Source organism: Micromys minutus (assembly GCF_963924665.1).
Source record: "Micromys minutus genome assembly, chromosome: 1".
NCBI classification, from domain to species: Eukaryota; Metazoa; Chordata; class Mammalia; order Rodentia; family Muridae; genus Micromys; species Micromys minutus.
Genome location: NC_137969.1, coordinates 97,032,538 through 97,053,170, shown reverse-complemented (window position 1 = coordinate 97,053,170; position 20,633 = coordinate 97,032,538). Strand labels below are relative to the sequence as shown.

The 20,633-nt window shown below is 46.0% G+C and overlaps 1 protein-coding gene and 1 pseudogene across 2 annotated transcripts in view; both read right to left on the bottom strand.

Moving 5' to 3' along the window:
* Positions 1-20,633, bottom strand: part of SPOCK1 (SPARC (osteonectin), cwcv and kazal like domains proteoglycan 1) — a gene marked incomplete at both ends in the record, with an annotated part of 466,604 nt that overhangs the window by 289,365 nt on the left and 156,606 nt on the right. The window lies entirely within an intron of this gene.
* LOC308436236 (mitochondrial assembly of ribosomal large subunit protein 1-like) lies at positions 7,424-8,068 on the bottom strand (annotated as a pseudogene). Its single transcript has one exon. The product of its transcript is annotated as a mitochondrial assembly of ribosomal large subunit protein 1-like (transcript).

Genomic DNA, 20,633 nt, shown 5'->3' with positions numbered 1-20,633 from the left:
AAGTTGTATGCTTTGTGCATCCAATTATCAAATATAAAAACAAATTTGCCTAGCCACTAGAGGAAGGCTGAATTATCTTTCTAATCTCTCTGTAGAGAATATTACAAAATTGATGTCACATAAAGAGATGATCAAAGAGCGTGCCGCAAAAACACGCGCAGGACAAAATTGATTGCAGAGGTGTGTTGGGCAGTTAATTTCTAAGATTTATTATGTTTGTAATATATATATGCTTTTGAGAACTTGTAATTCTCTAGTCTATTTTCACGGCCCAAACAACAGATCATTGTACGCATCAGCGTATAAATAGCTACATGGAGATTCTGCAAAGAATGTCCACACAGGCCAGAAGCTTCAAGCTTCCCTAAACCTGGATCTACACAGGCTATGATCTTGGAGAGTTCACTGTCCTCTCTGGGAAAACCAACAGTCTCCTGATATACTATACACCCACAGAACCCTCACACAGTCCCTCCCACTGTCCACACACATCACTCCACAGCTGTTTATTCAGCCTCTTTGAGGCTCAACTCCATAGGCTATAAAATGGGGTTGATTGTGATATCCCCTCCCACCTGGAGAGGGAAGGCTGTGGTAGTCAGTACAGTAGCTTGCCCGAGATCCTGGAATGTTTTCTCCATTGACCATACAAAATATATCTGATCCTGTGTCTTATACCAAATAAAAATGGGTCCATTCTATGGGAAGAGTTATTGAGTTTTGGTCAGTTGCTATGTATTGTAATGCTAAATTCTGTATCCGGAGGTCTAGACCTACCGATGATTTTTTCCCCCAGTTTATAAGCTTTTCTCATGCTAACTTTTTCCTTGATTGAAAACTATTGGTTAGATTAAATTGGCTACAGCCAGTTACTAGAGGGATTAGAGGCAAGTGGGTTTGGAGGGACCTGGTTGGAGGAGGAGAGAGCAGAGGGAAGGTGGTGAAGAAGCGGACACCATGGGTGAGGTGAGGTCATGAAACATGGTCCACAGGGCCAGCCAATGGGAGTTAATAGCAGCCCAGTTGAAACATAGTAAGTAATAACTCAGGCAGGAGATAGATTTTAATAGCTCTTGGGGTAGATATCTGCTCAGCTCTTGTGCTTTTTAAGGCTTACTGCAAATGTAGAGGTTGTGTGTGTCTGTCCTGTGTATCTTTTATCCAAGAAATGAAATGGTCAAAGGTAGTGCAGAACCCCCAGACTGAGATTAAAAATTTCTACAAGAGCTACAGGGAGTCCTGAGTAGAACCAGATGCAAAGAACACAGCCCTTATATTCAGGGACCTGAAGTCGGGGTGGGGAGGCTGAGTTGACAAGAGACACCACCTGGCTTACAATGCCAAAATATTTACCTAGCAACCCAGAATGGGCCATAGAAACCGTAACTGAATGATTTAAATGTGCAACTGCTTTTCCCAGTTATATGTACAATCCATCCAGCAAGAGCAGGCAGGGTGGGGCTAGGGTGGGAGGGGCTATAGTGGGAGGGGCTGCCGGGATAAGAGAGACCAGGATGGGAGGGGCTGGTTTGGAGGGGCCAGGATGGGAAGGGGCTCTACGGTTTTTCTCTTGACAGGTTCTGCTCTTTTACTTCCTCTATTTGGTTTGCGCCTGCTCACTCTGTTTTACTTCTTGGGCTATCACCCACAGTGGATTACAGGAGTGTGGTACAGAAAGGGAAAAAATGAGGTGGGTGATGCTAAAGTGTTCATTTTCCAGAAGAAAGCTTTTGGGACACAGAAAACAGTGGCCAGCCAACCTGTAGGGAATAGTGGCAGCATAGTGACTTCAAGAGGACCTCACAAGAGCCCATGCATCAAGAGCAGAAAAGTGCTCAGCCCTTATGAAGGAGGAGTGGGAGACACAGACAGATGTCTCCCAGGGCCTGGGGGAATGTGCCAGGAAGGATGGCAGCCAGCGGCTGACGTTGAAGGCCCAGGTGTCATGCCTTCCGAGAGCTGAGTCAGCAAGCACATTCACTTCTAGGAACACGGGCTGCATTTATATAATGAGGAAAGGGGACCGCTGTTACAAAGGAATGAGACGCGGTGCCACGGACCATGGAGACTAAAATGCTGATATGCCCAAAGAACCAAGCCTGGGCTTGGCAGTTAGTCAACGCTTATGACAGGCAGTGACTGTCAGACTGAGGTGCCTGCTGAACTATGCCACAGAGCGCAGGATGGGTCCCACGGGTCCTCCCAGCTGAGCATACCATAGTAAAATCACACCAGTTCGTGTGTCCTTCCGAGTTGTTTTAGACATATAAAAACCCTATTGCCAAGATGCCTACTCCCATCTATGCTGGTACGTGACATGTATGAAGGAATCCCTCTCTCCCCTGTTCCTCTCTCTCCACCGGGAAGTGTTTTCCAGGAGGAAGCAAGGAGTGGGTGTAGCCCTGTCTGCCCAGTGTGAGTGGCTATTCAACACTAAGCATGTCCTTCCTCGTAGCTTATTTCTCACTCAGAACCATGGCTTGGACGACCTGCCTGGACTTTGGCTTCCCACCAGAAATCTCAGAGCCTGATCTCTCTGACATCACTTCAGCTGTGCTCTACCAGGAGAAGCAGCAAATTCCTGACATTGTCACCTCAGGCCCTGCCCTAGTTTGACTAAGAATGCCCATAACTCCATAGGCTCACATATTTCATAGCTTGGTTTTTAGGGAGTGGAGCTTCTTAACAGGGACTGGAGATGTGGCCTTGTTGGAGTAGGTGTGGCCTTGTTAGAGTGGGTGTGGCCTTGGTGGAGTGGGTGTGGCCTTGATGGAGTGGGTGTGTCACTCAAAAGGGCTTTGAGGTTTCAAATCTTCAAGCTAGGCCCAGCATCTGTCTCTTCCTGCTGCCTGATGATCTGAATGTAGAACTCTCAGCTACTTCTCCAGCACCTGCCCCGTGTGCCACCGTGTTTCCTGCCATGATGATAATGAACTAAACCTGTGACCTGTAAGCCAGCTCCACTTAAATGCTTTCCTTTATAAGAGTTGTCATGGTCATGGTGTCTCTTCACAGCAGTAGACCACTGACTATTGTGGCCCATTTCCTGTGTTATGTTTTCTCTGTTGCAATCACCTTAAGTACCAACAGTGCCACCCAGGGACCCTGACCAATCAATATCCAGCCAAATGAGATGTGTGTGCAACCAATCCACAGAGCATTCAGCAGCTACCAGAGCAAAGGAACATGTATAAATGTGTTGGTATGGAAGGAGGACCCAGGCTGTGGTATAAGGCAAGAACACAAAGTGATGTTATACTCAGAAAAAGACAGCAGGAGCTGCAGGCAGATACACAGGAAAAACCATGGCTGAAGACATTTGCATACAAGCTTAACTTGCTTATTTTCAACTGATGAGATTATAGATTTTAAAAAGTCTTTGTGTTTTTCTGAAGAACTTGATTATCTTGAGAAGAGTGCGAATAACTTTTATATTAGAACCAAGAAAACAGCCAATTCTACGCTGGGGGAAAGCCATCCAAAAAAGCCAGATCTTCAGGAAGACATGAGGAACACCTACTTGGCTACCATCTGTCTGTCTTTCTCCTTTACATCCTCTGATATTTACCAGACTTTCCCATCATGCTCTTGACACAAGGGAAGGAAGCAGGATCCCAGAGGCAGAGGTTGCTGTGAGTGAGGGGAGTGGCAGGAAGGAACCTCCAGAACCTCAGGGCATCCGGCCCATGAAGCTCCTTGGCCACACTCTCTTGATGTTTCAATGAGTTTAAAGAGCCTTGCCCAGCCCTCCCTCAGCACACCCACTCATGCCAGGCCTCTTCTGGGAGCAAATGGCACACCTCTGGCTGCTTGGCTTACAGTACTCTAACCAAATACCTTAGAAGATCAATTTCAAGGTGGAAAAATTAATTTGGGCTCACATCTGTCCACAAATCATGGGCTGCACTGTGTTTGGGGATGTGTCGGGGTAGAAATATTGGGGTGAAGGGGAAGGGGGAAACTGCTCACCTCAGAACAACCAGGAAGCAGAGTCCCTGAGAGAGAACAGGACCAGAGACCAGACATATCTTCTAAAGGCATACCCCATTCATAGCCCAAAGAATTGTTCCTCCAACCAGCCTACCTTCCAATAACCAATTGAGTCGTGGAGTCATCAATTCCAAAATCCATCACTGACGAGGTTGGAACCTTCGTGATTCAATCACATTTCAACATCCCCACTGGCTGGGGACCAAACCTTAGCATGAGGTCCTTTGGAGACCTTTATACCCAGACCAGAAGGCTTCTCAGAGCTTCTCCTTGGCCAGCTGCTATTCTTGCCATGGGCCCACCCATTTCGTCTCAAGCAACCCAAGTGTTTTTCAGATGCACTAATGCAGGCATAGCTATGACCTGACTCTGACTCCTTGCTACTATTTGTTTATAATGAGCTGAAAGAAAGAAAGAAAGAAAGAAAGAAAGAAAGAAAGAAAGAAAGAAAGAAAGAAAGAAAAGAAAACTGGAAACTCTGTCTACCAGTCCAGGGATGGCACCACCCACAGTGGGCTGGGCCATCCCCCCTTGATCACTAGTTGAGAAAGTGCCTTACAGCTGGATCTCTGGACTAACTCCAGCTTGTGTCACACTGACAGTGGAAAACTGTTTTTCCCACCTCAAATCTGAGTGACCATGAGCACATGACCTATCATTATTTAGTGGTATGTTCAGACACAGACATCCTATATATCTCATAGACAAATCTCCCTATGGTTAGTGGTTGGGAAAGGAAGCACCCTCATGGAAACAATGGGAGGGGGTAGGGACGGAATTGTGGGAAGGGGATAACATCTGAAATGTAAATGCAGAGAATATCCAATAAAAAAGGAATTTAAAAACTGAAGACACATATAACATGTCATGCCCACCAAGGTACTCAGACACTGGGTCTTCCCACAATCCATCAAACTTACCATCACAAGAGATATACTATGGACATTTATTATGAGGTTTTATCCAATGTCCCAGCTCCCACCTATGTGGCAAAAATCACAGGATGCCCACATCTATGTAAGACAACCCCCAAAATGCAGAAACCTAAAAACAGCATTGATTTTGATGCCAGGTCCTATGTGCAACTGGCTCGTGTCATTCACTGGCTGTGTGTCTCAAGCAAGTTACTGGACTAACTCTAGCGAGTTAGCGAGTCCCATAACATGAAACCGACATTGCCTTTCTGAAAGGATTCGTAGAAGGATCGAGTGGGGAAAAGTGTTTAACACAGCTCCTTGGACAAGAGAATGCTCCAAATATCTGCTTTCCTTGGGGCTTCTGTTGGGACCAAGTCTGAAGGAGGAGGAGGAGGAAGAGGAGGAGGAAGAAGAAGGGAGAAAAGGAGGAAGAAGGGGGAAGGGGTAGGAGAAACAGCAGCAGCAGCAGCAGATCCCTATAATTTTTACTATCACAGCATAATGGCATCCAGGTGGAAGCATACCACCATTATCTTCATTTAAGAATTCTCCATCATTTGCTGATTTATTAACCATAAGGAGCAATTCCCTGAAGGAGGGTACAGTTAAAATAATTGTTCTGAAGAAAGCATGGTAGACCGGTACACTAGAATCATTAATCACAAACACAACGTGCATCTATCTGATGTGCTGGCTTCTGCAAAGCTTCCTTTGGTAACGGAGGAGAATTCACACACAAATCTATAGTCACTTCAGCCTACAACTCTTGGCGGTTTTCCAGCCTGGCCCAGCTCTGCCCAGCAGGGGCATATGTAACTGAGAATGGCAGTTGGGTAGAGGAGGGGTCCTTGCCATTAGTCACTGCAAAGCAGCCAGAGAGCCTAATGGGCTTATTAATGAATTAATAACTTGGGGAATATTTAATGGCTGTTTTCTACTCAATAATGTCTGTGAAATACGGTGAAAGTAACCCAGGAAATGAGAGGCTATGATGCTGAACATGAGAAAGAAACTGCCTCCCCTAGATGCAGAGAGAAGTGCTTTCAAATCCATTTGGCTGGTTACAAAGTAGCAGGGTCGCTCAGCTCCTAGACACAGGTACCTGGAGCTGGAAGATGTGCCTGCGGAAACCCTCCTCTCCTCAGAGCAAAGGTGCCACAGGCCAGGCTAGAAATCTATGTTGTTTTCATCTTTAAAAGCACACATGCTTCAAAGTGGGTACTAATCTCTCAGGCCACCAGATAAAAACCACTGGTGTTGGCTTAACAAACAGCTAAATCCAAGAGGAATGAATCCAAAGTAGCTTCTTTGTTGTCTGCTTCTAAGAGTTGTGATTTTACTGCAAGGAAATCACAGCATGCGCTGCTTGTAGGTAGGAGAGGGGTGAACTAATCATTTTCTGAGCACCTACTATGTGTGAGCTGCTACCATCAATTTGTGGTGTGAGGAACAGGTAATTCCAGGTTCATGTTTGTGCCCATGGTCTATGTGTTGGTTGCTTAATAGTTTGAAACTGGGTATATATTAAAAATGCTGCTGTCTTTGAGTCTTCGCAGAAGATTTCATTGCATAATTACAAGCTAGAGAAAATGGCAAGGCCATTGTCAGCCCCATTTCTTCGTTTGAAACTGTGTAGCATAATTCTAAACAATTCCAAAGTATTTATTCATTTTTTATCTGATCCTCAAATGTGTGTGCGTGCATACACACATGCACTCTTGAGCACACACACAGAAAGAGGGGGGGGGCTTTTCTCCTCTGGTTTGAGAACTATAACGATTGCCTAAAGTTAGCACAGACATATAAAAATAAGAAAAAATAAAATCAGTCATTCGCTGGATTTCCAAAAAGCCATCATTGGAAAGTTGAGGGCTGCCTCGCCAGACTTGGTCTGTATTTGCTTTTAAGTCATAAGCAAATGCAATACATGCCTTTGTAAGCTGCTCTTTCTAGTTAAGAAACCACGGACTCATCCCTTGCCACTCTATTCTGTGGTGCCACGGAGCGGCTGTCTGATGCCACGGAGCACACCTCAGCCTCATTTACTCAGCCTGTCTGCAGTGATTAGGCTTCACTATCTGACAAAAAGTCTCTTTCCATCCCTAAATTGCAACAACCAGGCAGTTAGGTAGTGAAAACGTCAATTCTTTAGCGTGTTTCTTTATAAAGTGATCCTAGACACATCCCATTTCAAACTATGCCTGCGGCCCCTCGGGAGCTGGCTCAGGGTTCAAACTTTGATCCCTCATACTTTTAGCCATGGAGAATCCTCTGGAGTAATGAAATTGCATGGGGGCCCCAGGTGCCACCGTGAGAGTCTGTGACTAAGCTTGGGGTCTCTCAGGTGGTCTGGCCCTGGCCTGCTCAAGAAAACCATCCCCCCAACACATTCTGAATCTTATTACCCTACCAGCAACTAAGAAGTAAGATTTGACTTTTCTTTTTCTTTCCTTCTTTTTTTTTTTTTTTTTTTTTTTTTTTTTTTTTTTTTGTTGTTGTTTGAATGGCATTGACTTTTATTTGCATTTGAACTCCACTGGAGTCAGGGATAAAATGTTGTCTTTTAGTCCAAGAATGATGTCTTCGGTAACATGTCAGCTGCTATCTTAGCTAACTGGTCATCAAAAGAATGTAGAGTCCGTATTTCTCTAATTTGTAGGTTCCTCTGGTTTCTGGAAGTATCAAATGGCTCACCATACCGCCAAAGTCTACACACAGCCAGTCTTAGTGTCCTTCCCCTCAATCTTGACATACGGATCACTTTTACATTTCAGGTGTTTACACAGCTTTACAGTGTAGTGGACCCTCATAGCATGTAAGTGGAAGTCCCACCACCAATTACAAAGTAGTCTGTGTATCTCATTTCTGGAGGAACCGTGATCACACAAATGTCTCTTGCATTTTCTTGCCTCAGAAGTGAAACCAGCATATCGATGTCAAACTTGGCACCAGTGTGACCTGCGGCTCCAGCCAGCAGGTAAGTGTCGCCATCGGCCAGGTCCGCTCCTCCGGCTGAGACTCATGGTGCAGGCCACACATGGGGCTCCTGGTCAGGCAGGTCACGGGCTCCTCCAGAAGCCATTGCTCTGCCGGCTTCGGAAGCCAAGGAACTGAAGGAAGCCACCGCAGGAAAACACTCTGCGCCACAGCAGCGGCCACATTTTGTCGACTGCTCCTCAAAAATGATGGTAATTTGGGACTCCAGGTTCTTTACAAAACAACAACCCATCCTTAGGGTGTGCTGTGAGTGCAGGGCATAGTCAGCTCAGTGAGGCCTACAGGCTTTCAATTCTGAGAATAAATTCCCTTTTTGTTCCTTATTCCTACCCTCTGTCTCTTGCACTGCGAGTGACTATCTCACCAAGAGGGGGTACCTCCTGGTAAGGTCTTCTCTGAGGAGCAAATGCCCCGGGGCACTAATGCCCAATACTGTGCCACTCTATGCCTCTCAGCTATCTCCGGAGAGGAGAACAGGCCACACCTACTCTCCTGCCACCTGCAATCTAGCTATTAGACCTGACCAGTCTCAGCCTTGCTGCCTCCTAGATCATCTGCATCTAAATGCAGAATGGCACTGTTATCTTTAGGGGAAAACAGAGAGTGGTTTATATGGCCTGAACCCAAGTGTACCCCTATCAGCCACTTTCAGTGGTTCCTGAAATTCTTACCAGGGGTCTCCTCCCAGAGCTCAGCAGGACAGTGCTGTAATAAGTATGCAGTCGGGCACTTTAGAGCAACACTAAACCAGTCCCTTATTTGGTGCCACCTGCTGCGAGTGAGGTGCACAGATCACCTGCTCAGAGTCAGAGATGAGGTGTGTGCATGTAGAAGGGTCAGACTTTGCTGGGAGTAGAGGTCACAAAGAAGAGGCAGAGCCAGCCATCCTGAGGCTGACAGTGCTTGCCAGGAAACTATCCAAAAGCCTGGCACCTGAGACCACTGTCCACAGGAATGTGCCCCCCTCCAGACAGTCTCAGAGGGGACTCCTAAGAGAGCTTGGTTCTAGCTTCATTCATACAGGCCCCTGAAATGATCTGACAGTCTTCTAATCTCCCAGACATCACTGCTGCTGTATTCAAACACAGATGGGCTGGGGCTGGGAAAGAGAGCTCACCCTATCCATCACTTGGCCAAGAGCCCACCTTCCCTGGCGAATGTTTCATATGAGTCTCCATGGGTCCCATAGACCAGGGCTTACAAAGCAGGGTGTGTTCATAAAGGAGTTTCCAGTGTGTTTCTGATATTTACTACATGGCCTGAAGGCTCTGCATCCTCAGGGAATCAAGCAGCTTTCAAAAAGGCATCCCATAAAGGCAGAAGCAGAACAGACAGCAGCTCCTCATATCCACTAGCTGGTCCCTCCCTGTCCTCTTAGATGATCCCAAACCCTACAGAGCCAGGCTTACTTTTCTTCCTCTCATTTTCTGTCTCTGGGTTCCCTGTACCTAAAACATACCTAGAAAACCTGGGCTCAGGCTCTGAAACCATCCTCAGATGCTTCTCTGTCCAGGGGCTAATACTTTATTCAAAGTCCAACAGCCTGAGAGAACACCCAGTGTATCTTTCTGCTCCATTCCCTCTCCTGAGAGAACACACAGTGTGTCTACTCCATTCCCTCTCCTGATAGAACACCCAGTGTATCTTTCTGCTCCATTCTCTCTCCTGAGAGAACACGCAGTGTGTCTATTCCATTTCCTCTCCTGGGAGAGCACACAATGTGTCTACTCCATTCCCTCTTCTGAGAGAACACACAGTATGTCTACTTTATTCCCTCTCCTGAGAGAACACACAGTATGTATACTCTATTCCCTCTTCTGAGAGAACACACAGTATGTCTACTCCATTCCCTCTTCTGAAAGAACACACAATATGTCTACTCCATTCCCTCTCCTGAGAGAACACACAGTGTGTCTACTCCATTCCCTCACTTAGCTTGCTTCACTCAAGGCAGGCACCTCACCACTGCTCACTGGTGGGGCTGGCACAAAGAGTCATTGGCTTTTCCTCAACACTGGGATAACCCCAATGTTCCCCATAGTGCTTCCTTCCAAGACCCTTAACACCGAGGTAACCCTGATGTCTCCTACTGTGATTCCAAGACCTCCAAACTCCAAAGATGCAAGCCCCATGCCCTTTGGTCCTAGAGTAACCAGCTGTCCCAGGCCTGGCTTTCAGTGTAATACACGGTTCAGTCAAAAGAAGACAGGGCATCAGCATTTGACAAGGCTGCGCTGGAGTCCCAGCTCTGCCAGTGACAAGCTTTCTGATCATTTCCTCATCCATACAATACACATAATAAAACCTGCCTTGGGAATTTTTTTTTAATTAATTAGAAATGTCACATCTGAAACAGCCAACACGGCGTCAGAAGCATGCTCTGCTCTCTAAGAAAAGTAGTTAGTATCGCCAGTCACATTTCTGCTGTTTATCCCAGGCTAGATCTCAAGTGACCGGCGAATAGCCTGGCTCTGTCAAAAAGGACAAGCAAGATCCTGCCATATTTAAGAGTCTGTGCCTGGACCACGCTAGTCATTGTCTCTGCTCCCCTGCGCATCTCACCCTGCATTCTGCACCAAGTAGTTGCTCCATAAATTAAGCTCCCAGGGCAGCCTCAGCCAGCACTGCACTTTTAATTGGCTCTGGTAAGATCAGCAGCATTTAAAAGCTCTCTGTCCACCACCGTGAGTGACTGGGTCTAACACCCAGCAGAGATTAGCAGTCTTCGGGAACATTTGAAACTATTGTATGTACCAAATGTAATGGTACATACCCCAATCTTATGGCATCCTTCAGACCAAAGACTTCTCCTGCCTGCATATCCCACCAAATCCCTGGGGCCCCTTCTCTCTTCTGCATGCGTTGATCTTTGACCTGTGCAGCTCAGACAGGAATGAGGAGCAGACAGCTAGACCCGGGTGCTATGCTACTGTAGAGCTGTATTATCTCAGCTAAAATTCCACTTCCTTTCATTCAGAAGCCTTTCAAGAGCCAGCCTGCACAGAACCAAAGCTGAGCCTCTGTGCTCTGAAATTCATATTCCATTGGACTACAGCGCCTTCCTCCTCTTATCTCATGTCCCAGGAGGCTGCAAGCTCCAGGGACCTAACTCTATCTCTGCAGCAGGGGCATTGAGGTGCATAGAGGATTCGTTCAGTAGGTAAACAGGCTACAGGCCCCTGAAGGCCTTCTTCCCAGTGCCTCACCTGAGGAAACAGCAGCAGGAGAGGCTGGGCACTTCAGCTTCTCTCTGCTTTGCTTTATTAAGAATGCATGACCTGCACCCCAAATAAAGCCAGGCTTCTGCTCACCAGTGTCCTGGTGGCTGGAGACTCTCCATTCATTAGGCACAGGGTCCCTCACACCACACAAACACATTCCATGCAGGCTGCCAGGAAGATTTACTGAAATTATCCAGGCCACTGTTTTTGCCTCAGACTTCCTTATACGCCTGAATCCTCCCAAGTCAGCAGCTTGTTATCAGTTGGTGTGCAGGGAGGGGGGGTCAACATTTCTGATGCTCCCAATGACCTCAGACTTGTGAGAAAGCGGGGGCACTCAGTCCGGGAAAGGGGCTCACACTGGAGGAGGTCTGGTTGGCTGCAGCCAATCTTCTGTTCTCAGAAAGGAACGTCCTCTCCTCACTCCTGGGTAACTAATGCTTTCATTTCTTTCAGCTACAACACCAATCATAAAGGGCTAGATAACATCTGAGTGAGGAAATCCAGAGCAGAGCTCCATCTCAAAGAGCCAACGCTGAAGAACTTTCCAGATTCAACCCTTTATTCCGCACTCCAGGGTAACTGCCAGACTCATGGCTTCCACAGTTCCCCACTAACACTCTGGTCCCTGCAGCAGAGGCCCACACAGAAGCCTGAACTTTAAATCCCTGGAATTTTAAGACCTTCCTCTAAACCTAACTTTTCCCCCTGAAGGTTTCATCTCTAGCTCCTCTGCTTTCTGAATATTTCATTTATGCCCAGGATAGAGTCTTAAATTGCAGGAAACCAGAATTCGGCAGCTCAATTAGCCTAATTTACAACCTGTCGTATTTCTCGCTGAACAATTAAAATAACACCATTTCTGAGTTCAGTGTGGGCTCCAGGGGCCCAGTGGAGAGCAAATCTATCTGCTCTGTAGATTCAGGGTCAAGTCTTCTGGAAAAGGGGAAGATTGCTATACACTGTTTTTTTTTTTGTTTGTTTGTTTGTTTGTTTGTTTTTGTTGTTGTTTTTTTGTTTTTTTGTTTTTTGGTTTTTTGGTTTTTTTTCTCCCAAGCTGATGAGAGCTTTCCATGGCAACACGGATAGAGAGTGAAACACCATTCTTCCATGGGTCCCTGGGTTCCATAGCTCCTTCAGTTCAGTTAGCAGAACCTGTTGTAAACACTGGGAAAAGAATAATCTCCTTGTTGTACAGGAATACATGACCAAAGTAAAAGTACCTTCACAAGCAATTTTTTTTCTTTTGTCAAAGGGGTGTACCAGAACCCAAGCAGGATGGGAAGTACACTCAGCCAAGGTGGCCTCCGGCTTTTATACCTGATGCAGGTGATAACTGTTTATCATCCCATTTGTGGGAGTTCAACTTTTCAACCTACCACTCTTGGTTGATCGGCACAAAGGAATAAAAGGGGCAGGGGAGGCGCAGGAAGTATGCATCTTTGTAGGGCTAACTGCCTTTGACAGAAAGAAAGAAAGAAAGAAAGAAAGAAAGAAAGAAAGAAAGAAAGAAAGAAAGAAAGAAAGAAAGAGGGAGGGGAAGGAAGGGAGATGAGGGAAGGAAAGGGAGAGAGGAGGGGAGGGAAGGGAGGAAGGAAGAAATAAGGGAGAGAGGGAAGGAGGGAGGGAGGGAGAAGAGAAGGATGGACAGAAGGAAGGAAGGAAGGATGGAAGAAAAGAAGATCTCTTATAGAGGTATCCTAGGAGGCAAGCGTCTGCTCACCTAGCAACAAATCAGCTCTTGGCTCTCTCCCTCCTTCAACTACAGCCAAACACCCAGGACTTTGAAAAGTATGTGGAGTTACAATGCATCAAGTTCCTTTACTCCCAGCTTCTGCCAATCACGAAGTTGTTGAAACCTCCTGTCTCCTTGTCTCCACAACCATACCATGAGAGCAAAGAGGATGCTGGTCTCCCCATCAGGGGTTACAAGGGTGGGGTCTGGACCTAAATTCTTGGTACTTTAGGACAGTGCAAGGCACTGGCAAATGCTGGCTTTAGGAAACTAGGGTGTGTGTCAAGAAGAGGTGGTGGGTGTCTTGGAGAAAGCGAAGAAAGGACCTGGGAAGAACGCAAGCCTGTTTGACAGTGAACAGCTCAACAGAGCCACACTGCCCTTGCCAACAGAACCTCTCCAAAACATTCTGGCTCAAGACTCAAAGGCTCAGCTTACCTTACCTCTTTGTCACCTTACCTGGAAGCCAACCCTAGGAATAGAGAAGGGTCTAGCTTCTACAGAAATTGCACATTACTGCAAAGCCACCTCCGTCCTCAATGTGAGATGCATTGTGGGAAAAGAGCTCATTCCCCAACTACACTCCACACAGGGAACCAGATCACAGAGGCCTTGCTCCCTCTACTCCATTGGCTTCTCCAGCGCAGCTGTCACTCCTCTCTGCATCCATACGTTTCCCTCCATCCTTGGAAGCTAGTTTTGAAGCTCCCCAGAACCGGCAATAACAAATACTTTTAATTTGATCATCTTAAAAGTCTCATTAATGTTTCAAGTACACAATACACGTGGGTGCCAATACACGTGCCCACCGTTTGCAAGCCAGTGAAGGTTAATAATCATTTAATGTGGCTACATATGTTGCCAGCCATCTCACTGTCCCACTACATTTTCAAAGGCTACATAAATATGCAATCTAGTTCTCTTTTCCTATCACAACATTCCACTGGGGTGATTCTGATGAGCTGTGTCCCCGCTGTCTCTGCCATAAAGTGCCACGCAGAGGCTGATGGATAGATACCAGCTTCCAGAGGAGATGATTTCTGCAGCCATCCATAAACCTGGCTCATTTAAATTGCTAGCTGCTGACTACCTGAGAGGAAAGGAAACGCTGTCTTTAAATAATAATAATAAAGTACAGCTCTATTGTCTAGAATGGCCACCAGAATTCCTGAAGGACCATCTGACAGTGACGATCGAGGCTTGGTCTGTCTTCTTGACTTCCTCCCCCAGGAACCTGCCTCTGTGTTCTAAGAGGAGGTGGGAGTTTGGCCAAGGTTCTTCTCCCTGCCGTAGGTCTTTTGTGAAGAGTGACGTAGGTAGATGATATTTTGGCTGAAGTAGAAACGCAAACAGATTGCAGATGTTTGCAGGAAGTCGCCCCTGCAGTGAGTGGCAGTCAGTTATCCCTCAATCACAGACTCCAAACCCGAGCATACCTGACCCAACACTTGGAGGTTGGCCTTCCATATTCTGCATGGTTGATACAAGTTTCCTTAACTATTAACCATGCTGCCAAGGTAGCAATACCCTGTAATGAAGGTTGGCCGATCAATCACCTGCTTCCCTTAGGAACTAGATCTTCATTTATCCACAGGCTTACCCAGTGGCATAGAACACTGCTGACGTCATTCTAGCCAGGGCATACCCCTCATGTTAGCCTCCACAATCTTCCAACTAACTACTGCAGCTGTGAGCTAAAACTTGTACCAAGGCATGCCTACCCTCTCTGAAGTTCACATGTCCAATTTCTGCCTCAGAAAAAGGACATGCCACACACACATTAAGGCTGTATATATCATGAAGGTTAAGGAGCCTGCGCAAGAATCACAGAAACTAGCCAGCTGAATTTTTCACCTGCCTCTCCTGAGAGTAAAACGTCACAGAAAGGAGGGAAACTGTTTTTAAAAGAAAATATCTTTAGGAAAAAAAAAAAAAAAAAAAACTCAGAGAACTCAATGACAGAGACACTTCTGCCCTTTAGTTGATTTGGGAGTTAACACTCTACAGCTACTTTTGAATGAAATACACATTGATTCCTTAGTCCTTCTAATAGACAGGAAATGTCAATAATGAACCAGTTGACAGACAGCACAGTGTGGAATGCTGGAATAGGAAACTGTGAGTGACCGTGAGGTTCTTGTGAGAGCGCCAAGATTATTAGGGCAGGAAGCTCCGAGTGTCAGCCACATACAGAAACACTGACTCAGCAAAGGCACAGGTCCCTTAAGAGCCTTTATGAGAACTCTAGCAGTCCCTAAAGAATTCCCGGTACCTCGGACAACTCAGAACCAAGAACAAGTAAGGCACTAGGAGAGGTAAAGGCACTCCCTGCGGGCACCCTTTGCTGTGACATTGCCTCTTTCCCAAACTGAAAAGCTTAAGGAGCAGGAAGAGTGTGGGAGGAACCGGCAGGAGGTTAGAGCAGTACCAAGAAGACAAGAGCAAGAGAGAAAGGAGGGGCCTGCAGCCCCTTTTATAGTGAGTCAGGCACACCCAGCCGTTGCCAGGTAACCGTGGGGGCGGAGCTTAGACTAAATGCTAACAGTTTCGGTCCTGCCCAACTCCTGGCACTGAAACAAGCACACCTTCAGTGTGGGGGTGCCAGATACTCCGGCTTGCTTCCTGTTGCCGTGATCAAATGCTGACCAAAGGCAGCTTGGGGGACAAAAGGGTTCCTGTGGCTCACGGGGTACAATTCATCGTTGATGGAAGAAACCAAGGCAGGGACTGAAGCAGAAGACACTTGGCAGACAGAGCTGCTTACAGACCTGCTCTCCACAGCTTCTCTGGCTTGCCTTCTCATTCAACTCATGATACCTAGCCACCTAGCCAGGAGTGGCAATCAAAAAAAAAAAAAAAAAAAAAAAAAAAAAAAAAGCCCCACGTGATTGAGTGATCCTTCAGTTATGGCTCCTTTCCCCACCCCCACCCTTACCCCCTCACCCTCCGGCATATCTAGGTTTCTATAAAGTTGACAAAAACTTCTGACTACAGAAAACCAAAATCAATTTAGCAGTGACAGTGGCCATGGAAGGCCTAGCAGACCAAGCCAGCAGCCAGCGAGCCTGCTGCAGCTAGGAAAATGCACTGGATGTGTGGCTCTTCGGTTGGGATGGAAGAGAAGGTAGGGAATGTGGGTATCACATTTGATCTCCTGGAGGGCCCTCTGCTCAAGGGGTTCTGTCTTGTGAGACTCAGAGCACTCACAGAGCCAGAGAACAGCAGAGAATTCAAACACCATGCATTTGTTAGAAAACCTGGGGTGCTTCAGATAGGCTGCAGAGAGCAAGAGACTACAAATGCCCAAAGACTAATTCAGCATAGCCCACTCATTTGGAAACAAGCATACACTACATACCTATCAAAAGTACATCCCCAGGGCTGGAGAGACGGCTCAGTGGTTAAGAGCACTGACTGCTCTTCCAGAGATCCTGAGTTCAAATCCCAGCAACCACATGGTAGCTCACAACCACCTGTAATGAGATTCGATGCCCTCTTCTGGTGTGTCTGAAGACAGCGACAGTGTACTTATATGTAATAAAAGTGAGAATAGTGATCATACTTGGAAGAGATCTTAAAGGTGGAAAGCATTAGAGTCCAAAAGGCACCAGAGGAATTGCAGATTTCAATGGAGCTGCCCAACTGGGGAACAACGGAAACACTACATCAACCCACAGACTGATTAAAAGGAAAAAGATATATCCGGTCGTGAGGAAATCTAATCTCCTCACACGGGGCACCAATGATGTGTATATAAAAAAGAAAAAGATGATGTTCTGGATTTCAGCATCAATGTTAGGAAAAAGATGAAGGGTGAGGGGACATATGGCCCATGGAGGTGCGGCAAGGCCTGGGAGCAAAGGTGATACCTCTGGGGGGGCCCTGTTGAGGAATCCCTTCCCCCAACTACATGATGGTATAGTACAGAAGAGTTTATTCAGGTCATGGGCGAGTTAAGGGGGTAGTAGAGGCAGAGAGAGAGAGAAGAGAGGAGTAGAGAAGAGTAGAGGAGTAGAGGCCGGCCATGAGCACATGGAGGGGGGAAGGGAAGGGGGAGAGGAGGGACAAGAGGGAGGGAGCAAGAGAGCAAGAAAGAGAGGAGGGGGCAAGTAGCCCCCTTGTATAATGCCAGGTAACTGGGATGAAGCATACCTGGCTGTTGCCAGGTAACTGCAGGGTGGGGTTTACAGAATCCCAACACAGGTCATCTGAAATTATCCAACCATAGGAGAAAACAGAAATTAAAAGTAAAGAAGATCTAAGGCACACATGGAACTTTCCCTGTGTGCCTTACGAAAAGTATAAAAGCGAACAAATTCTATTGAATGGCCATAATCACCCAAGGCATAACAAAAAATATATATCTCTAGCTTGAAGAAACCCCACGCACCTCCAACTACCACAAACCCAGAAAACCCAGAGAAATTTAAGTTGTTGACATCATATAATTAAATCAGTACAATCAGAGAAGGAATTTGAAAGCAATAAAGAGCGACCTGTGTAGGCAGGTGAGGGAGGCCTCTAAGGCTTCAGGTATACTTCTTAGCAAAGGCCTGGTGGACCAGAGATGGTGGATTCAGAGAGCTGAGAGAAAAACAACCAGCAAAGAATATATTCCAAAAATGAAAGCACAATTAAAGACTTCCATGGAGAAAGAAGCTGAGGATGCCGATCACCAGATAGAAAGTAACAGGGCTCCCATCAAGCTGAGAAGACAAGGCTCTAGACAGCGGCACAAGGACCACGGTGAAGACAGACACACGGCTAGACCCAGAACTCTATGACACTCTATACAGAAGATCTGCCTTTAATTCTGGTGTGAGTTCTACGGTGGAAGTGAAGAAATAAGAAAAGAGAAAAAAAATAGAAAAGAAAAACAAAAAAAAAAATTTTATGTATGTAAACTCAAGAGGATAGAGTTTGTGAAGCCACAAACAAGAGTGAGGAAAAAATAATAATAAAATTTGTGTTTATGACTGGAGTTATTGGCTTAAAATGAATTAATTATAGTAAATACAGACTATTTCACATTCACATTAGCTTCTACAGTAATATCCCCCCCCACACACACAGAATGTAACTACTTTCCTAACAGCAGTTATTTTAGATGTAAAAGGATTAATTATGCACACAGAAGATGGAGTGGCTAAATGGATAAAGGAAAAGAATAAAAATAAGAACCAACTGAGCATTGAATCGGCTTCATCACCAATAACGCAAACTGTCCTGAGTGAACTTTATTTTAACTGATGATAGATTCTTCTCTCATACAATACACCCAGGCCACAGTTTCCCCTCTCCTCCTCTCCTCCCAGCACCCCACTCCCATCCCCTCTCCTCCAGATTCACTCCACCTCCATTTCCCTTCAGAAAGGAGTAGGTCTCCAACCAAACACACAGACACACACAAAACGAGATACAATAAGACAAGGCAAAAAGCCCCTCACGTTGAGGCTGGACAAGGCAACCCAATAGGAGGAAAAGAGCCCCAAGAGCAGGCAAAAAAAAAAAAATTCAGAAACACACCTGCTCTTATTGTTAGTAACTTAATGTTACTACTCTTTCTTACCCAGAAATACAAAGGTAACAGCTATAATATATGTGCAGAGGACCTATGTTCGCCATTTCAGACTCTGTGAGCCCTACTTAGTTGGCTCAATGGGTCATATTCTCCTGGTGTCCTCCACCCTCTCTGACTCCTACAATCTTTCCTCCCAGCCCCACACCGAGGTTCTCTGAGCTCCAAGGGTAGGGAGGACTAACGGAGACCTCCAATTTAGGCACACTCTCTCTCCATAATGTCTGGCTGTGGGTCTCCGCACTCACATCTACTGCTGGAGAAAATCTGATGAAGGCCGGACAAGTCGCTGATCAGTGAGTATGGGAGAATAGCACTGGGATTATTCTGTTGCTGTTTTTGAGGGTGGAGCAGTCACCTTTGATTCTATATTAAGTTTCTGAGTTATTAAGACCCTGGTTTTTGGTCATCCAGACAGTGCTGGAAGAATCCCCTATTGACCATCTTTTGCCTATGGATGACTGAGTATATATGATGAAAATCAGATTCATTTTAGGAAACTACGTGCATAGCAGGGCAATTATCATGTAACTTAAAAGTCATCCATCAGAAAAGATACCCATGGTGCACCTCGGCAGCCAAGCTTCTTTCTCCCTTGAATCTCATAAACAGAGGGCCCCCCAAAATAGCTGGGGCCCTTGAGCATCTTCCCACCCATGTAATCTTCTGTCATCCTGGGCAGTGTGTTCCTTCCAGGCCTACTTTTACTTCACAGTCGTGTGTGCCTTTATTTCAATCCCTGCAACAAACGCCCCCCCCCCCAAGCTGGAAACCCCCGGCCCAGATACCAGCCTTTGGTAAGAGCATAGCTGGCCCTTCCAGTTTCCTTGCGAAGAAATGAACAGCAGGATACTCCGTAATAGACTGTATGGAGCTGGACTACGGGAAACGGGTATCCTGGTGGATATCTAGGCCAAGTAAGCAGATGATAAACAGATCCAGCCACTGGTAGCTGGCCATGTTCTGCATACAATCTACTGTCAGCAAGGATACCAGGGCTGTCCTCAGCTGAATTTCAGAGACATCCTCAGCAGCAGCAGGTGCATGACTCACGAGCACAAGTTCTACCCTGATCTGTGTATCACTGCCAACCACAGAGAAAGCACCATTGGGTATAGCAAGAAGCCTGCAATTTGCAGAGGAAGTAGACCCACCTTGCTAGCTGCTTCTGAGTACCCAAAGTAGTAGAACAAACCAACTTTTGAAACACACACACACACACACACACACACACACACACACACACACACACACAAGTTCAACAAGGCAACAGAAAGGTAAAACTTTATTTAATACAAACTATCATACGGATCAGCTGCACTGAATGCTCCTACTGATCAGAAAGAAAAATCTCAGCACAGTGTCAAAAATGATACTTTAGAGTGAGCTTGACAAAAGGAGTAACAACATATGTCCACTGCTGTGGTTGCTGGAAAAAGGAGGAAAGGAAAATGTTGGAAGGCATCAATCAGACATCGACTAAAAGACTTCGAACTGTGAAAATGTCTACACTGACCCGTGTCCCTCCATCCTAAGGGTGGAGTGCCAGAAGCATCAAATCTGATGGCTTGACTCCCCAAACAATGCAAGGGTGTGTGTATCAGTCCAGTTCCAGACTTTGATATACATACATATTTAAACATACAGCATGTCTGGATATGTGTGTGTATATAAATTGGCAAGATAATTTAGTATTTTGATTGATAAAATATTTTAAAAGAAAACGTATTAATGATGGGATTTTAAAATAGAGAAGGTAAACATTTCTTGATTAAACAAAAGCCTACTTGCCCAGTATGGTCTATCTCCCGGTATGTTTTTCTATATGTAAAAACACACAAGCCCTCCCCCCTATGATGCACTTTCTTAGACCAGGGAGACATCAGCTTTCTGTGATGAGGACATGGATTCTGCTCCATGCAGTCAACTTTTTGTGCAGCAATGCAGAACTTCTCATCCACATGTGGTCACGGAAGCCAGATCCAGACACGGACATTTCCCTCAGAGCTCCCATGCCTGTATGTCTGTGTATTTGTGGTCCCCAAGGGTCCAATTCTCAGGAGTTTTTCACCAAACCAGAACTGCTTCAGGTGCTTGTGATGTCGTTTCTGGCAATTGTTTTCATACCCTTCCATCCAAGACAGAGCCCTTCTCAGTGTCATGGTACATCGAAGGGTTTAGAAGAAGTCCCTTCC